The sequence below is a fragment of the Scyliorhinus canicula genome, chromosome 11 (genome assembly GCF_902713615.1).
Source record: "Scyliorhinus canicula chromosome 11, sScyCan1.1, whole genome shotgun sequence".
Classification (NCBI taxonomy): Eukaryota; Metazoa; Chordata; class Chondrichthyes; order Carcharhiniformes; family Scyliorhinidae; genus Scyliorhinus; species Scyliorhinus canicula.
The window spans coordinates 60,391,773-60,412,360 of NC_052156.1; the positions used below are offsets into that span (position 1 = coordinate 60,391,773).

The 20,588-nt window shown below is 42.2% G+C and overlaps 1 protein-coding gene across 11 annotated transcripts in view; it reads right to left on the reverse strand.

Annotated features, from left to right (window-relative positions):
- The window catches only part of foxp1b (forkhead box P1b), a 645,688-nt gene extending 625,138 nt beyond the window's left edge, over positions 1-20,550 (reverse strand). For 4 of the 11 annotated variants that reach the window (XM_038810658.1, XM_038810652.1, XM_038810653.1 and 1 more), the window contains exon 1: positions 20,274-20,550. The gene's annotated coding sequence lies outside the window, so the exon portion shown is untranslated. Of the gene's footprint in view, positions 1-18,471; positions 18,619-20,273 lie in introns of all 11 variants that reach the window. The other 7 variants (XM_038810651.1, XM_038810660.1, XM_038810655.1 and 4 more) reach the window with 6 other exon arrangements.
- Between the last annotated feature and the right edge of the window lie 38 nt (positions 20,551-20,588).

Here is a 20,588-nt window from a genome sequence, read left to right on the forward strand (position 1 = left end):
GGGGGGGGGAGGGGGGGGAGAATGGGAAATCTCTCCCCCCCCCCACCACCAATGTGTGGAATCGAATATGACTCTTTGGAAATAGGACACCAAAGAAGACATATTTGACTAGAAGGGCAGCAGGGTAGCATGGTGGTTAGCATAAATGCTTCACAGCTCCAGGGTCCCAGGTTCGATTCCCGGCTGGGTCACTGTCTGTGTGGAGTCTGCACGTCCTCCCCCTGTGTGCGTGGGTTTCCTCCGGGTGCTCCGGTTTCCTCCCACAGTCCAAAGATGTGCGGGTTAGGTGGATTGGCCATGCTAAATTGCCCGTAGTGTCCTAATAAAAGTAAGGTTAAGGGGGGGTTGTTGGGTTACAGGTATAGGGTGGATACGTGGGTTTGAGTAGGGTGATCATGGCTCGGCACAACATCGAGGGCCGAAGGGCCTGTTCTGTGCTGTACTGTTCTATGTTCTATGTTCTAAACGTCAACTCAGTTTCACTCTCCACAGATGCTGCCACACCTGTTGAGTTTTTCCAGTACTTTCCTGTATTATTTCAGATTTCCAGCGTCCACAGTTTCAGGAGTGGGGGTGACATGGTGGTGGTGGCAGAAGAGGCCATAATTCACATCCGCTTGTATGGATACCAGGTGAGAACATAATCAAGGATGGAAGCGATACCATCCCAACTCAATATTATGCTGGCACTCATTGACTGGACTCATGAATTAGGAATGCTTGCTTGGTTGAGGCACACAGGGTCAGCATCTGTGGAAGCACACCCCAGGAAGACTCTGAGACTCCGTGCCTTCGGGAGAAGAGAATGGATTTTAAAAAAAAATATATAGTAATTAGAGACAATTCTTTCAGCTGATGTGTTTTCAATATTCATTCTGAATATAAAAGTTTGCATATTCCCTGGGATCAGCTATTTATTCAGACTGGCACATCACCACATTTACTGTGATACAAGAGTACTTGTTCTTCTCCAGAAATGTTTCCTTCAGTGGGTCCCCTAGAGTTTGAACATTGAAGTTCTGCTGTTCAGTTGCAGATGTCACCTAAACCAGCAAAGCTATTGAATAAGCCAATTCAAACTGGCTTAACTTCTTAAGGGCAGCACGGTAGCATTGTGGATAGCACAATTGCTTCACAGCTCCAGGGTCCCAAGTTCGATTTCGACTTGGGTCACTGTCTGTGTGGAGTCTGCACATCCTCCCCGTGACTGCGTGGGTTTCCTCCGGGTACTCCGGTTTCCTCCCACAGTCCAAAGATGTGCAGGTTGGGTGGATTGGCCATGACAAATTGTCCATAATTCTATGATTAACCTAGGACAAAAGTTCGGCGCAACATCGTGGGCCGAAGGGCCTGTTCTGTGCTGTATTTCTCTATAAACTGGCACTTTTACTATATTTGTTTTGGTAGCACAGAATGCAGGTAAAACTGTGCCATCCTGAAGGGCTGCAAGAGTCAATTTAGTACTTTGCCCTGTGATGTTGCAAGGAAGCCGTATTATGATTGTGAAGAGGGAGAATGATGCTGAAAATAGACAGTTTTTAAGTTTAAATGATGTGGAGATGCCGGCGTTGGACTGGGGTGAGCACAGTAAGAAGTCTTACAACACCAGGTTAAAGTTCAACAGGTTTGATTCAAACACGAGCTTTCGGAGCGCAGCTCCTTCCTCAGGTGAATCAGGTTTTAAGTTTAAGACCTAGTGATGCAAGACGTCAGTTCACTGACTAACAGATCACTTGCTTGCTACTTTTCTTTCCCTCACTACAAGGGTGATGTGGAATTTTCCCTCCCCTATTGTCATCATCACCCCTCACACCTGGAGGTAGAAGACTGTAAAATCAGCTGCCATTGGTGGTACCATGTCTGTCACCTACCCCCCTCTACTGGTATTTTACCAGTGGTGGAGGTGTCAAGCTGCCTAATGTGTTGGGTATGCTGGGTCTGCGAGGACTGCGTTTACTGCAGCAGCGAGAGACAGGCGTCCAACACTTGAGGAAAAGGGGCAGCACGGTAGCATAGTGGTTAGCACAAATGCTTCACAGCTCCAGGGTCCCAGGTTTGAATCCCGGTTTGAGTCAGTGTGTGTGGAGTCTGCACGTTCTCCCCGTGTGTACGTGGGTTTCCTCCGGGTGCTCCGGTTTCCTCCCACAGTCCAAAGATGTGCAGGTTAGGTGAATTGGCCGGCTAAATTGCCCTCAGGGTCCAAATTGCCCTTAGTGCTAGGTGGGGTTACTGGGTTATGGGGATAGGGTGGAGGTATGGGCTTGGGTAGGGTGCTCTTTCCAAGAGCCGGTGCAGACTCGATGGGCCAAATGGCCTCCTTCTGCACTGTAAATTCTATGAAATTTTTACTGAACTCTTAACTATCATACATACTTTAACTGTGGGTTGACACTATGCTGAGTTGACTGGAGACCTGAGGCTAACCTGACCAGACTATTTTACTACCACATGGTGTATGTTCTAGTTGTTGCTCACGGGCTCTGACTGTCTCAGAGGCTGCATCCCAAGAGAGCAGGAGAACTAGTGCCCTCTGGCTTTATAGTGGTCATGTCCTGTCTGGTGATTGGCTGCTGTGTTCTGTGTGTTCATTGGTCATCCTGTGTGTCAATCAATGCCTGTCTGTGCACCATCATATACTTGTGTGTATATTATGACAAAGCCCAAACCCCCTCCCCCATGTTTGTGTCCATTGGGACCCATAGGTAGCCAATGGATGATCACACAAGAGCTCCCCTGAGAAGGGGGTCCCTCCTCTTTGTACTCTGTGCTCAACAGAGGGAACCCCCAACCCTCACTGTGCTGTCATCCCACGTGTACTCTACAAATGCCCTCCTGAATCCAACCCCCCTCTCCCCTGTCAGGTCCTGCCACCCTGATTTACCTGGGTCTCGACTCCCTACCTCCTCATCTGTCTACATTGCAGCAGTGGCCACGCCTCCCAGTGACTCTGCTGGAACTAAGCCTGGCCCTGAACAAATTGACAGCCCCGACAGCCATGAAATCACTGTAGGGTGAACTAGCCAAGTGAAGGAAAGACACATCACCAACTTTTCAGTTGGGAGCAGGGCCAACATCTCTGCATAAAATTCCAGCCCAAGTTTCTAATGGCTCTAAAATAAGACAAGTACTAGCTTTGAGGGAGAAAACATTTTATTTTTTGCAGGTTTTATTATTATAAACAAAGCAGTTACAAGTACAACCTTTTGTTTTAAAAGCAGTCAGTTCAAAAGCACATTTGCAGAGATACAAGAAGAGGTTGCTTTTCCTAGTAATTCATGTTTCTTGCACAGGAATTGGTGTGTGACATGGGGAAAAACAAAAGAGTAGGAATAAAGTAACAAAAAAATAAAGAGCAAAAAAAAATGCAGCTGTTCCTGTGCCTGTGTGGGTCTCACCCCCACAACCCAAAGATGTGCAGGGTAGGTGGATTGGCCATGTTAAATTGTCCCTTAATTGGAAAAAAATGAATCGGGTACTTTAAATTTATAAAAGAAAATTGCAGCTGTTACTGAATATTCATATTTCCTATTGAGTAGTTACCATTGTTCAATCTAATAGTGTATAAGCTGCAGTTTCAAGACAGTCTTGCACGCCATCACTTCATATGTAACAATCCAGGAAATAAACAAATAGCACTAAAATATCAGTTATTACATTAAATTACAAATCCAGGTAAATTTCAACATCCATTTTAACAAGTTCACCATGGGAATGAAAAACACAGAACACACAACAGCATATTTTGTATATGTTTCTGATATTATATTTGAAAATTCTCTTAAGTACATCAACAAGTCTCCATTAATGTAGATTATATTTAACAACCTTCTTCAAACATGATCATATTGACCTGGGATCTGCACTTGAATTAAAATCTAAATCTTAGCAACTCATTGACTACAACCCTGACCTGGAACATCATACCTTCAAGGGCGTCTGTTTCAATGTTGATCTAAGCATGCAATGATCAGGCATGAGAACAACTTTAAAGCACAGTAATACAAAGAATGACCGACAATAACTCAAAAATCTTTAATCACTAACATCTCCTAACAATAAATCAGTAAAATAAGCAGTGGATCATGCAGTTACAATGATTGGCAACTGTCCATCATCCCAGCGGAGAAGTTAAATCTGCTATTGTTTCTGTTCTGCTGAGTATGCAAAAATCAAGAAGCATGTCTTGACAGCACTGGCCATGAATGTTGAAGACTTAGAACACCCTTGGAATGTTACTGGTTTGTGTTAGCGACTTAAGAATGTCACATGTCCTAGGAATAAACAAGGAATGCAACAGCAAAAGGTGCAAGGATCTACTTATCTGCAGGCCAAGTTTGGAACAGCTAATTTTTAAAAAATATTTCTTTATTCTCCTCCTTTTTCGCATTTTCTCCCAAATTTACATCCACCAACAATAAACAATAATCAATAACAAATAGGTCAATCCCCATATCAATAACAACGATCCCATCCTCCCACCAAACCCAAAACATTCGCTCACATGTTCACATAAACAACTGACAAAAAGGAATCAGTAATCCCCCATAGCCCCATTAACACCCATCGCCCCCCTTCCCCCAACCCCCCTCAACTAATTTTCAATGTTATCCAGTTCTTGAAAGTGCATAATGAATAATGCCCATGAATTGTAGAACCTCTCTGTCCTTCCCCTCAGTTCAAACTTAACCTTCTCAAGAGTCAAGAATTCCAACAGATTCCCCCTGCCACGCCAGGGCACAGGGTGGAGGGGCTGCTCTCCAGCCGATCAGCATCCACCTTCGGGCGAGCAACAAGGCGAAGGCTACAACATCTGCCGCGGGAAACAAATCCAACCCTGGCTGGTCCGACACCCCGAATATGGCCTCCCGGGGGCACGGGTCCAGTTTCACGTGCACCACTTTAGAAATTACCCTACAAACCTCCTTCCAGTAATCCTCTAGCTTTGGACAGGACCAAAACATATGAACGTGATTAGCGGGGGCCCCCCACAACGTTCACACACATCTTCAACTCCTCCAAAGAATCGGCTCATCCTCGCCCTCGTGAGGTGTGCTCTGTATACCACCTTCAGCTGTATCAGCCCCAACCTCGCGCACGAGGTGGAGGCAGTCACTCTCCGGAGCACCTCACACCAGAATCCCTTCTCCATATCCTCTCCAAACTCTTCCTCCCACTTTGCTTTGATCCCTTCCAGTGGTGCCTTCTCCTCTGTCCTCTGCCAAAATAGCTCCGTAAACTGCTGACACTACCCCCTTCTCCATTCCCCCTGTCGTCAGCACCTCCTCCAGAAACATGGAGGCCGGCTCCTCCGGGAAGTTCTGTATCTCCTTTCTGGCAAAATCTCGAACCTTCATATATATATATATAAACATTTCCCCCTGCTCCAGCCCATACTTTGCTTCTAGCTCCTTCAATCCTGCAAACCGACCCCCAAGAAACAACCATTTTAGTGTCTTAATGCCCTTCTCCTCCCATTTCCAAAAATTTCCATCCCACCTCCCTGGCTCAAATCTATGGTGCCCCCGAATCGGCATTTCCCTTGACTCTGCCCCCAACCCGAAGTATTGGCGAAACTGCCTCCAAATTCTGAATGAAGTTATTATTACCGGACTCCCTGAGTACTTTCCCGGGGTTATCGGGAGCGGCGCTGTTGCTAGTGGTTTCAATCCTGACCCCCTGCACAAATGCTCCTCCATTCTGTCCCACTGGGAATCAACCCCTCTTACCCAGCTCCGCACCTTCTCCACATTCGTTGCCCAGTAGTAATACATCAGGTTCGGAAGACCCAAACCCCCTGCCTGCCTTCCCCTCTGTAGTAGCACCTTTCTAACTTTGGCCACCTTCCCTCCCCAATCTCTCTGAAAAAAGCCTTTGGCAGGAAAATCGGCAGGCATTGAAAAATAAACAGAAATCGTGGCAACACATTCATTTTAACCGCCTGTACCTGACGCGCCAGTGACAGAGGGAGACCATCCCACCTTGCCAGATCCGCTTTCACTCTCCCCATCAAACTAAAAATGTTGAACCTGCGAAACCCCCCCCCCCCCCCCACTCCCGGGCAACCTGCATCCCCCAAGTACCTAAAGTGAGTCCCTGCCCTATGGAATGGCAGCGCGCCCCCCCTCCCAACCCCTGCCCCCGCACCTGGCCGAGATACCACAAAATACTCATTCTTGTCTAGATTCAGCTTGTACCCAGAGAAAGACCCAAACACTCAAAGCAGCTCCAATATTCTCCCCATTGACACACTCGGTTCCGACACATAAAACAGCAAATCATCGGCATACAAGGACACCCTATGCTCTATATCCCCCCTCCACACTATTCCTTTCCATACCCCCAAACTTCTTAATGCGATGGCGAACGGCTCAATCGCGAGTGCACACAGCAGGGGGGCATAGGAAATCCCTGCCTCGTCCCATGGTGGAGAGAAAGTATCTCGAGCTGATGTTGTTTGTGTGGACACTTGCCCTCAGCTCCTTATATAGTAGCTTAATTCAATTCACAAATCTTGGTCCAATCCCAAACCGCTCCAGAACTGCCATCAAGTACCCCCATTCTACCCGGTCGAACGCCTTCTCAGCGTCCAATGCCACAACCACCTCTGTTTCCTTCCCCTCTGCCAGTGCCATAACGGCGTTCAATATCCTTCTAATGTTTGAAAAGAGCTGCCTCCCTCTCACGACCCCGTCTGATCTTCTCCCATCACCTTCGGGAGGCACTCCTCCAGCCTACCCGCCAGTACCTTTGCCAATACTTTTGCGTCCACATTCAGAAGTGATATGGGCCTCTACGACCCACGCACCGTCGGATCCTTATCTTTTTTTAGCAACAGGGAGATTGATGCCTGCCCCAAGGTTTGTGGCAACACCCCCTTCTCTATTGCCTCTTCAAACATCTCCACTTGAATTTCTTTACAATATTCCACCGGAAACCCATCCGGCCCTGCCACCTTCCCTGACTACATTCTCCCAATCGCATCCTTTATTTCATGCTCCCCTATCGCTCTTTCTAATGTAGTCCTGTTCCCCTTCCCTAACCTCGGGTACTCCAACCCATCTAGAAATTTCTGCATCTCACGATCTCCCCCGAGGAACAGCTATTTTTTAAAAACTATTCCTTCATTCAAACCATCTGTTTCATATCTCCTCGGGCTGGGCATCTACAAAATTAAGTAGGCTGCCCCCCTGTTGGAAATAGGGAGCTATGATGTTAGGTGAGCAATACGCAACGTCATTGCAGCAGTTTCCAAAACTGCAGAAATTGGCAGCCTGCCCACCGCCTTGACAAGGTTCTGAGTTTGTAAGCGACCCAATCATCTGAACGTTATTGTTGTCTGTCGGAGTTTCAGGCCTCAGCCTTGAAAATGTTTAGAAGTGCTTTACACCCACAATATCAAGGTGACACAAAGATGAAAGCAAAGGCTTGCCATCAGGACCAAGGCTGGATGCATCAGCAGATCCTGCTGGTGAAGGTGGAAGCATTTGCATTTTAAAAAACACTAATTTTTGAGTCTTCAATAAAAAATAAAGAGACATTCAGAGAGCAAGGAGCCCTTCAACTTGTAACAATGACCGACTTCCTATTTGCGACATTACCCCTCTGCCTCATGATGCTCAGCATACAGTCCTGACAGGGCTCAGAGAGCCTCCTCCCCTTTACACCTCGAATTGGCCTTCCTCCCACCAGTCACTAATTGTCCATCTTACGCTTGATTGGATGAGCTGAGATGATGCGGCGGGGGTGAGTGGACCAAACAGTTTCAGTTCCACCTCCCTCAACCCACCAAAAAACATGAAACCCAGCTCCTAGTTTTGACTTTCTTCATTTTTTTCCTCCTTTATGTTTTACTTTTCATGTCACTTCCATTAAATGCAGCTTCCTTCCCCCCTCTATAATGCAAACAGAGGAGCACACAACTTTCCTCAGTGCCGTTTCTGAAATACAAGTTAGAAACAATGCGCAACTGCATGGTCAATCGGAATTCATCTCCAGTAACATGACTGATGTGTGTGCTAAGATCTTAACCAAATGCTTCATTAACTAAAATGCACAAAAGTTTGACAATGCTCCAATGGTGTTTGCTTTTTCTTCAAAGTGGTTCTGTAAATTTGTGGGAAACCATTATAGCCAGAAGAACCTCCATTGGTTCCTGTTAACAATGGTAACATTCTGATTTTCACCTTCCAAGAAATGGAGCAAATGGTAAAATAAATGTTTTGGTCAGCAGTCCTTGTATATCTTTTCAAAAAGTTTATCACTGGCTACAAAATAGATAGCCACCACAGGGCAGACATTGTTCAGAACCCTAAAAATAAAAAACTCTCGTGAATGTGAAATTTTACTCTGTCAGACACAGAGTCGCAACTGATTAGTGTCTGTCATGTTGGGGATGTCTTATAAACTCAGATACACAATCATGGCATTGTGAACCTGTCTATTTTATATTGTCAGTAGTAAGTCTTTCAATCTGAGGTATATTTTGTGAGGGTGAAAACTCAGCCACGTGTTGAAGTTTTCAGGATATCCAAATCACATGAGGTTGATGGGCTACCCTGTAAGTACAGAAGTGGTTTCAAATCCTTTGGTTATTTTTTTTAAACAAATTTAAGAATGCCCAAATAATTTTTTCCAATTAAGGGTCAATTTAGAGTGGCCAGTCCACCTACCCTGCACATCTTCTGTTGTGGAGGCGAAACCCACGCAGACACGGGGAGAATGTGTCAACTCCACACAGACAGTGATCCAGAGTCGGGATCAAACCTGGGACCTCGGCACGGTGAGACAGCAGGGCTAACCACTGTGCCACCGTGCTGCCTTGGTTATTCTTTTTGATATAAATAATTAGTTAGCTCAGTTGGCTAGATAGCTAGAATGTAACGCAGAGTGATACCAACATTTAATGGCTTCAATCCCTATTCTGCTGTGATAACTTTTGCCCGGCCCCATACTTGTGGATGGTTGTCTGTACATTTAATGGAAGTAAAATAAAAAGTGGCATCCCTCAAGTTATATATAACCAATTAACTCTCTAATATGGAGATAAATGTCCATTATTATGAATTATGTATAATTGCCATAAAATGTATCAGCAAACCAGAGGGGAATGCCTGTGCAAAATGATAGTAAATTCTAAGATCGGAGTACATACTGAGAAACTGATGAAGCATGGAATATTCTCAACTTGGAAATAACCAATTCTAGTACTGAGTTTGGAAGAAATGAGGGACATCACAATCCAACAACTGAGCTCAGATCATTCTTAGTTCCACAATTTAGATGTTAGTACTATGTGAAAAAGTAAACAAACGAATTGCTGATAGTTGGTTGAATGTCAACAGATATAGTTAATTTTAACAGTCCTGTTGATCCAATGTAATTCAAATTACAATCTTAACATATTTTATGAAATTGTGTTATATCATTTTGCAGTGAAGGATTACAGCTGTACAGAATTATGAGTAATGACCTTGGTCTCAACGGTAATATATGATTTGGGCATCCATGAGGTGTTTGTGGAACGTTACGCATACTCTGCAATATTCTTGCCACTCTGTACATCAGTCCAATTCCTCAGGGTCCTGCACCCTAGTCCTTTCCTTGTCAAATCACTTTGTACACCTTTCTAGAGGTGTACATTTCACTAGAAAGGATGCAAAGGAGATTCACCAGGACATTGCCTGGGCTGGAGCGATTCAGCTATGCAGAAATGCTGGTTAGGATGGGATTGTTTTCCTAGAGCAGAGAAGGTTAGGGAGTTTGGCGGGGGGGGGGGGGGGGGAAGAGAGAGAGAGAGAGAGAGAGAGAGAGAGAGAGAGAGAGAGAGAGAGAGAGAGAGAGAGAGAGAGAGAGAGAAGAGAAGGGATTGAGGTGTCCAAAGTTATGGAGGACATAGATAGGGTAGATAGGAAGAAACATTTCCCCTTTGTAGAGGGGTCAATAAACAGGGGGCAGAGATTTAAGGTGAGTGACAGGTGATTCAAAGGGGAGCCGAGGGGAAACCTTTTTCCCCCAGAAGGGAGGGTGATGAGAATCTGGAACACATTATCTGAAAGGGTGGTAGAGGTGGGAATCCTCACAGCAATTCAGAAGCATTTGGATGAGCACTTGAAATGCCACAGCATACAAGGCAATGTACCAACTGTTGGAAAATGGGATTAGAATAGATAGATGCTTATTCACTAGTGCAGACAGGAAGGGCCTCTTTCTGTGCTGTTAAACTCTATTCCTTTCATAGCTTACCATTCTGCTCGAATTCAAGCTGGTGCAATTTTGGGAGAAAGGTCCAAACTAGTGCTTAATAAGCTTTTTTAAAAAGTTGCTGCCAGTTTTATACTGTATTTTGCCTGCTTAATCTTCAAAACAATTTAAAATGATTACATTTTAATGCACAATTAACTTGCACTGACTCTGTCACAAGAGTACAGTAATCCACCCATTGCCAGTTGATATATTCAATATTGTTCTCACTCATTTGATTCTTTCAATTTTATTTCCATCATCAATCTATTAATTATATTTCTGTTTTTATTTTGGAAGCACAGATTATTCTACTGCAACCTCCTATTCAAAGGCCTAGTCAAGAAATAGGACAATGATAAGCCACCAAGGAAAGAAATTTAATACCAAATTCCAAAAAGCCAAGTTAATCTTGAATAGTGACCAGTAAAAACAAATTAAGTTGCTCATTTCTATGTTCAGATGACTCAGGAAGATGTGGTTCCCAGAAAACATTTGTAATACATATATATTTATATATGGATATAAATGACATACACAGTGCGACATTTCTGTGAAGTCTAATTTCATGTTGCTTACAGACTCCAGTTTCCATTTCCTCTCAATAGACACAGCAGTCACATTTTAAAGTTTTTTTTCTGCCTTTTCAAGTACAATTCCCATTAATTGCACTCAGCATTTTGTTATTTATATTATCACATCTTGTACACCTGTCTACTTCCAGCAAAATCAAACTACTGGATTAACAAGACATATTTTGATTTAGTAAATACATTGCTGTGAGAAAAAGCTCATCTTCAAGCACAACTAGAGGTAGGAAATGTGATATATATGTGCTATGTACTGTAATACAATGGTTGTAACGTTTGTCACTGAATGAGTCTCTCTCTTCTGGTACACTACACTGTAATGATACATTTTACTACGTATGTGTAATTAAATTTACTGTTCAAGAACTGCAATACACTGTGACTGATTATCAAGAATGATTTAATCTAAAATTGCACCTTTGTTTCATTATTTATATACCATAATCCAAAACTCAAGATGTCCATTCACTGAGGTTTAAACCAAATGTGCACATTTGTTCTGGACAGATACTTATCGGATACTGAGCTTATTGAATTAACGCACTATGACTAGCAAGGAACCACAAGAGACAATGTGGCAAAAGCTAATACATTACACACACGCAAACAGCATTTTTATTAAGCTGTGCTGTCCCACAAATTGACTTCTCCAAAGGAAATATCATAATGAAAGCAACCTGCCAGCAATCCTATTTCATATGCAATCCATGTTTAAGTCATTTATGTGGGCTTTCTTGATCATTCAGTACATTTATCCAATAAGTAGACAAGTCCTACAGACCAGTAAGGATCCACCCAGGAAGAAACAGGACCTGCCAATTGGCCTCACTGCCCCTGAGTTAGCAAGGAGAAGTTCTGCTGGGGAAAACAGAACTAAACAATGACACCCTGTTGGATGCTGGTGGAAAATAGTTTGGGGTCTGCTGTGATATCCCTCTGACGTCCCAGTATTTCCTGCCAAAGCTCACACACTGTCAATTGCCACCAGGGATAAAGAAGGTCAATCAGTGTCAGTAGTAGTAAGTAGACAAAAGAGGGGGACAAACTTGTAAGGGAAATGCGTTCTCTTTTTCTTAAATTTTGTTGGTATTTTAGAATAGAAATTGTGTTCATAAATTTAACTACATTCAGGGGCAGCACAGTAGCACAGTGGTTAGCATAGTTGCTTCACAGTCCAGCCCCAAGTTCGATTCCCGGCTTGGGTCACTGTCTGTGCGGAGTCTGCAGGTTCTCCCCATGCCTATGTGTGTTTCCTCTGGGTGCTCCGGTTTTCTCCCACAGTCAAGATGTGCAGGTTAGGTGTCCAAAAAAAACATTGGGTGGTGCTGCTGGGTTATGGGGATTGGGTGGGGGTGTGGGCTTGCCGAGGGTGCTTTTTCCAGGCACCAGTGCAGACTCGATGGGCCGAATGGCCTCCTTCTGCACTGTAAATTCTAAGATTTCATGATTCAGTCTTGCTGTCTGATTGATACGAGCTAATTAAAGCAAATATTTAGACATATGGGAATCATAAGTTCTGGTGCTATACGAGGAACTTCCAAATACCCAGTAAGCCTTCCACAGACCCTTGTGGAGACATACACTGGATATACTAGGGTCTGCAAGGATGCATCAGTGAAGCCTGGACCAGAACACAAGACCTGGGAAAATCCTCTCAAGGCACAGCATGGCCTAACTCAGCAACTACCAAAAGAGCTGTCAGGCTGTATCGGGAAGAAAGTTAATCTCTTATGGGACACCACTCATTCTGTCCTACATTTTGGAGCCTTTGTGACAAAATCTACACCTGTGCAGGTGAGAACGTCATCCCCATGATTTTAAATTTAACCTGAACTGCAAATAAATAAAAATCTTAAAAATTGGTTTCAAATGTCATTTTTGACAAACAGGTTTAATGTAACTAGTTGCAGCACAATGGAAAGTAAATGTCAATTGAAGATAAAGTGTTATTTTCTTCTTTTCGGGGGGGGGGGGGGGGGGGGGGGGGGGGAGATTTGTCAAGACAAATGTGCAGAAAATGCACTCCAAAGCTAAACTAAACCAAAATGAACTCACGGTGTTAAATGAGCTTTAAAATAGTTAAACGCATTGTTTGATTAACCGTGTCTATTTGTTCCTGTGTTTCTAACCTTTAGATTTTGCTTGCAGCTAAACAGCCTTTTCAAGCATAAAGGTGCTTTTCAAATTACAAGCATTTAGCATTTTTTCATAAGCATAGTGGCTAGCTTCTAAAAAAAAATCAGGTGCCAATTCTATCAATCAAGTTGGTTGTGGGCTGGGACACTGTGTGTTAAATATTAAACACTCAGTGTAGATTCCGTCACCAGGTTAAGGCATGATTCTCTCCACTGCAATGTGAAGTGCAAACATAGGGCATGTGTAATCAAGGTTGTGCAGATTATTAATAAAATTACTGTAATGTATGTTACTTACTTTGAAGCAGTCAGGCAAAGATCTCTCAGCATTGTCCAAAACTAATACATTACTATGCACAGACAAACTTTAAAATTAACAAGCATTTATGTTCCATTCCTCAACATAAATTTTTGTTCATTTAAAAAATATATACATCAATATCATGCAGTTAATAGAAAATATTTTCAAATTCAAATTGAACAGTAATATACACTATTGGAAATGAGCAATTGCCCACACATCCAATGTTCAGATAATACAAAAGCTGGTGATTTACATGAAAAGTTTATTATTTCCTTCCTTCCAAGTATTTAAAAAAAAAACAAACCAAAACAAATGTATTTCTTCAACTGATAAGACTAGAAATTGTCACTGACTCACTGGACCAAATCCATCAGCGGTGGACATGTGACTGGCTCAGTGGTGGAGTAATGGCACATGACAACAAACATGGTTGCACTTTACATTGTGTAACAACAGTACTGCAAATATTTTGGTCAGGTTTGTTTGCGTCCAAAAAAAAATGCCTGCAAAAGTTAAGTATATTTTCAGTTTAATACTAACAACCATTATTATTGTCACAAGTGAAGTCGCTGTGAAAATCCCCTATTCACCACTCTCTGGCGCCTATTCGGGTACACAGAGGAGGGAGAATTCAGAATGTTCAATTCACCTAACAAGCACGTCTTTCGGGACTTGTGGGAGGAAACCGGAGCACCCGGAGAAAACCCAAGCAGACTCAGGGAAACGTGTAGACTCCGCATAGACAATGTCCCAAGCCAAGAATCAAACATGGGTCCCTGGCACTGTGAAGCAACAGTACTAACCACTGTGCTACCGTGCCACCCATCAAATATCACCTGTTACATATTGCTCTGAATACAGTGGTATTGTCTACTGGCCCAAAGGTCAAGATCTCAGTTGCCAAAGAGATTTTAGGTGACCTTGGCAGATATACCAATTAAGTCCCACAGATGTGTTTCAACTTTACTATGAAGACATTCCAGCATCTCAAGAGTATAATACAAACCATTTAAACAGTATACTTTCTGCCTTTACTTTTGTAATATAAAATCATTGGTACTGTTAATAAATAACTAATTAAATCCATTGCCTTGTAATATAGAGTATCCCAATCTCAATTTCAGTCTCTTCAGTGGAGTGTAATTTACTGAACATAATATTTGCATATTTGATGAAGAACTAATCAGCTCAATAAGTCTGTAATTTAAAGTTCAATAAATCAGTAATTTAAAGTTTTATTTTTCACAAATTAAGCAATATAGTTTGTAGGAATTCAGGCTCTTTCCTCCTCCCCTGCTCCCACCCACCTATAATCATTCACTGAGCTCGTTTTCGATGCACAGAAACAAAGTGTTAAACTTCTGGACCTGCTTATGTGAACCACCCTTAATATGGTAAGATTTTGTTAACATTGCAGAGCTCCTCAAAACAGCATCGCCCACACAACTGTTACTACAGTTTATCAACAGTCCGCAAAAAAATTATGTAGTCTCTTAGGGTGGAAAAAGAATACAATTCCAATTCTTTCCATTTTGAAGCTGTTAAAACTTCAATCATTGCAGCAAATGACATTCACTGTTTACGTTGGATCTGTAAGGCTGGTTGTCAATCACAGATAATGACAAAGTGCAATAATATATAATATTTCTGTGTTCAAACTATATATGGAAAAAAGTTATTATGGAATATTATCATAAATGGACAGCCAGCCAGCAGGCCTTCTGGACACAGTGTAAACAGATAGTGTTATGTTTACAAACACTCAAATTTGAACTCATTAGATTTTTAAAGAGGATTTGAATCACAATTTTAAGTGCTTTCTTTGTTACACTAATGGAGTTGTTTTTTTTTAAGCTAGAAAATTTGACAGAAATAAGCTTTTAGTCTACAGTTGGAACAATGTGAAACAACACTACAATCGAAAGGTGGAATGAAAATTTTCTTCGTCTATTTTCAACACACTCTTCAGTTTCCGGATCAAAAAGCTGTGTGTAATAAACCAAATATGAATTTAAGACATTTGGAGGTACTCATATACAAAATAGTGTTTTCTTTAAATCATACAAAATAATAGAATATATCAATGAAATTAAACTGATCATAAGTGACTACATAGTCTATCAAATTGGGAAAACCGAATAAATGATTCAGAATCACTTCTAGAGTTAAAGTGTATTGCTCTAATAATGTCAAAAATAAAACCACACCTTAACATAGGAAGTCTACCATCAGATCTCAGTAAACAACCATTTTACAGAATGAAAGTAATCAAATGGTACTTTAGCTGCAACTGCTCTCATGTAAGCCTATTAGTTTTCACAGAATGTGCTGCTGGCATTCTGAAGTCATGCATCATTAACCCTTTCTCTATCAGTTCAGCTTGCATGCAAAAACTGAGACGTGATTTTTTTTTTTATATTTGCATTCAACCAACATCCATGTGGTGTATCAAAATAAATTTATGGATGCAAAAGTAAGTGATAAAAAAAAGTCACTGTTATTGATCTGGAGGAAATATAACTTCAAAAAATGTTTACTTTATATATTTAAGAAGCAAAAAGAAAACAATGTATACAGGCTTTGTCAACGTTTGAAAGTGGTTTAAAACCTATTCATAACGGTATTATTGGTTGATAAAGGCAAACAGTCAAACTGAACTATTATATAAAAACATCCTCTAGAGAATCTGGTATTCTTTTGGGAAGTATAGTATATTGATCTGCAGAGATAAAACCATATATCTACATCTTACTTTACATGTAATTAGGACTGTCAGCACTCTGCTAATGTACTGTTCTCAAAAAGCATTAATTCTCCAATACCTAATGCCAACTTTATTCATTAACAGCCAATTACTTTTTTACTAGGGATTGCTTGTCCAGCAATTTTGTGAATTTATGTACAGGTATGAATACTGATTATTTGCCATAAAATGGCAAATAGCTGTTAATGCACATCCAGAATGGCAAAATGGATATTTGTCAAATATTAATATATTGATATTAATTTATTGATATGAATCCATATCAACTGAAATAAAGGATTGATTCATAATTCAAAATGAAATACCCTAAACTGCAAACTGTTCTGATGATCATTTAAAAGGATAACCAATCATATTTGAAATAAGGCAACAATTATAGCAAACAGCTCATACTTGTCAATGCATTATACTATTTCAAGTGTATAATTTGCGTCATTGTATACATAGTTCAGCACTGATGTAAATATCAGGAGGTGCTACTGGTATGGCCAAATTGAATACATTTCTCTGACAGTTTAGAGCTTGTAAGGTTTAAAGTTTCTAATTGCTCCCTCAAACACAGATCTTCAATTTGCACTACTTTATTTAGTTCAGTCAAACTGTCCATAAGGTCCACTATGGCTGCAGTCCTTAGTTGGACTACACAATTGACATTTTCTAATGTCAGTGTATGCTGTGACTCAAATCTACAGCCACAACAGTACAAAGCAAGTGACTCAACCACCGCAAAAGTAAAGACTCTGTTACTGATTGACAGGCTCAATATGCTCACCCCAATCCTAACAAAGCACAGCATTCTTGTTATTGTCATTCAGTTTTACTTAAAAAAAATCAAATTACTTTTAAATAAACACAGATAAATATCTTTAAATCATTGCTGCATTCCTCTTAAAGTTGGTGTGTGCTTAATTACTGTTTTGTTTAGCTGGCCCTTCTCAATTAGCTGTCAACTTTTTCCTTTACTCTCCAATTAATTCAGTTTTATAATTTGAAGTACACTAACAGCTACAAGAAAAGAGAAGTTCCTATACAACCTGTTACAAATATAGCAAATAGAGATAACTGGATATAATGGCTATAGACGGGAAATTGTGTTGGCTTTTGAAATTGTTTACACTTTGCGTGATTATAAATGGTGTCAATGTAAGAACATAATTCAGTAAATTTTATATACGTAATCAAATTAGTCATGATATACTTTCATGGGTTTCACTTAAATATATAGCCATAAGGCTCATTAAAATATGCTTTCTCATCACAAGAAATACCTAGACTTTTATTTTTAAAAATCAAGATCATCAATATCTACCAAGATCATATTCACACTTACAGTTTTACATTTTTTTTAAAATCACATTTTACATGAACTTTAAACTTAACTGGTGTCAGCCTCTTTATAACAAGTAGATGAACTCTGGCTGAATATTGTCCTGTCATTTTAAACAAAGACTCTGGCAAATTTCTACTGCAACTCAAACTTCACCAAGTCTCCAATGCTACTATCAATGCATGCTAAGTCTGGTTATAACTTTAGGTGTGGTATCACCTTTTTTCTGCAACGGTGTATTTTGTCAGTGAAGTACTGTCTTTTGCAACCATGCTTTGGCAATAGGTAATAAAATTGCACTTCAACAGCATTATCCAAACGATAATCTACCGTCAGTACTTGGACCATAACCCCTTTCCTTAAAGACACAAACTGAAACCCCTGCAATGCCCGTAATAACTTTCCGACGTTGTTACTAAAATATTTTTATAAAACTGCTCGTCATTGTGTGCATATATATATTATTTGCGCCTACACAGACAGGCTTAGACAAAAAACTCCTAATCAATGCTTATGCCCCAACTTGTTAAGAATGGACGAGGCAGATGTGATACTGATGACTCAAATGTGGTGAAGTGGCTTAAGGTTGAATCTGGTCTTAATGCATAATTTTTTTAAAGCTAATCTGAACCAGTGGACGTTCTAGGGTTGATGCGAAGTAAGTGACTGTTCCCCCAAGCCCCACATTCCCCATCTGATTTCCAGATGGGGGGGGGGGGGAAGAGCGCCCGAGCACACGGTTGATAGCCTCCCGAGAAGCGGACCCTTGACAACCGCTCAGCGCACACTTTGTTTGACCTGAAACTGCTGGCTTCATCTGGGTTGTCAAGGATCACTTCATGCCGGGGCTCAGGCTGCTTACCTCAGTGCGATTTTCTCAAAGACACTGGGTAACCCAAGATGAAGGAGGCTGAATTCCAGTATTTTTGTTTTTAATAAACGCCCCCCCCCCCCCCCCAAAACCCGGAGCCCCCACGCCCTGGAGGAGATAAGATGACCCAAAATAACGAGAGGGGTCATATTAAGAGTCTCTAGGTCTGAGGGGGTAATCTTGGCTGACTTTTGTCATTTCTACACTTTGTGATGAAATTGTATATAATAAAATGCAGTACCTTGCTCCTACTGACGCTGTCCTCTCTAAACTCCGCTGTCAAGACACAAAAATCTCATTGTCCGCCCAGCAGCCGCCAAAACTCGGCGAAGTCAAGCGAACAAACTTCCAGTGAGCAGCTGAGTGAGAGGGACCCCCGCGCGCGGAGCTGTGGAATACATGTGACCAAAAAATATATTTTTTTTAAAAAGTAATATATCCAGATATATGTTTGTTTATTGAAGATTGGTGTTCAAACTGTGAGGTTTTTGTTTGATTCGGTGGTATTTACTGGTGCAGTGAGAAAGTGTCTGAAGTGGCCGAGCAGCCACAGTCTGTCTGACAGGAAAGTTTTGAGGAAGATCTGAGTAAACACCGGCATCACCATAACAAAAGAGCCTCTGGACTCCGCGGCTATGTGTGGCGCCCCCGCCCCCTACCCAGCTCTATCTCTCCTTTCATCAATAACAAAAAAGTTAAAACAAACACGAAGTTAACAACAAAGTCGTGGAGGCGCCAGATTCAGCTCCCGGGGGCTGACAAAACAATCCGTCTGGCACTCGATGGGGTTCGGGTTCGTCCACCTCTCCCACTCCCCTTATTGGGTCTGGGGCTTTCAAATTCACCCCCTCCCCTCCCAAGCATCCCCGTATCGGACACCTCACCCTCCCCAAGTCTGAGGGATATTAAGGAGCGAACTGCAATTCCCACTGGGAAAAGACATCTCCCAGTAAGAGTTGAGTGAAGGAGGGTGGGGAGGGCGCTGGGGTAGGTGTGTGTGTAAAAGCTGCTACTTGTTTCGGAGGGTGATTGATATAGGTGGAGACTTCCCATCCTCGCTGCTCGGCCGTGTGGTATACCGAAAATACAACTGCCCAGCAAGCAGCAATGCGTTCTTCCTCAATCAAACAGGACGTGTTTTTAATCCGCCTGCACCTTCGGGTTTCTTACTTTCAATACTGGAGCTTCCCGCGGCCAAAGCTGAAGAAAGTGCCGATGAAGAAGTGTATTCGGGTCTCACTGGAAAGCAGGAGATGATACATTGCACTAACTTAATAGTTGCCCCCATCCCACACCACACACAAAAATCAGTACGTTTCTGACACACACAAACTCAATACAGGACGGATCGGTCAAACTATGACTAAAAATAACATTGGGCTAATGTTGAGACCCTCGATTACCCCCGTAAATTCGATGACCTTCCTGGTCAGAACGCTATCACGCCCATGCACACTCGCATGGGTGTTTCGGAAAGTACAGGGATGCTTTTTTTAAAAAAGTGACAAAAGTTTCAAGAGTTCCCCTTTCCCGTGCGGTTCACACGGTGTGTCTCTTTCCCCCACCCATAGTGCCCACCCACCTACCTCGGGTGGGGTGGGGGAGAAGAGAGGAGAGATCCCTTGTCAAGTCTCCGTTGACCTGCCCATTTAATCCTCAATAAAGGAAGAGAAACCTCGCGCAACTCAACTCCTTCAAACTGACCATTCTGATTAATAACCTCTCGCTAAACAAGCCGGGGACTCCCACACCTCAAACTCTCTCACACACAAACTGCCGCCCCCCTCCTCCTCCACGCACACACACCACTACCATCACCCACCCCGGTCAGCAGCAATTGTGTGTATGTGTATTGGCAGTGCAAATTGTTCAGTTCCGAGTCGAAACCCACTTTGACAAACAATGCCCCCCGCCCCCGCCGCCGTTTAAAACACCCCAAACTGCACGTGGGGCTTTGCAGGAAATCAGAGTCAAGCCAAGCAGAGTAGTTAACCTGAAAGCGAGCAGGGCAGTGGGAGAGAAAATAATCAAATTCAAACTCACCAGTTGGTGCTGCTTTTAGGTTGTTGGGCAATCAGGAGATAATTTGACCCTGCAACACACATGCGATTGTGTACGAGAAAAGCATGCAACAAGCACACAATAAATAACAATATATTACTCCGCTCTGGCACTATGTTGTGGAGCAGCCGCTTTCCAAAGACAGAAAAATCCTTCCAGTGCAACGAGGAAGCCGGATCAAACTCGCACTTGATCCGATCCCTTTGCTATCCTCCCGCCGCGCGTCCCCCTTCACTTTTCATTATTCACAATTCTAGCAAACTTAATGAGCTTTTTTGGAGTGGTTGGTTTTGGGGG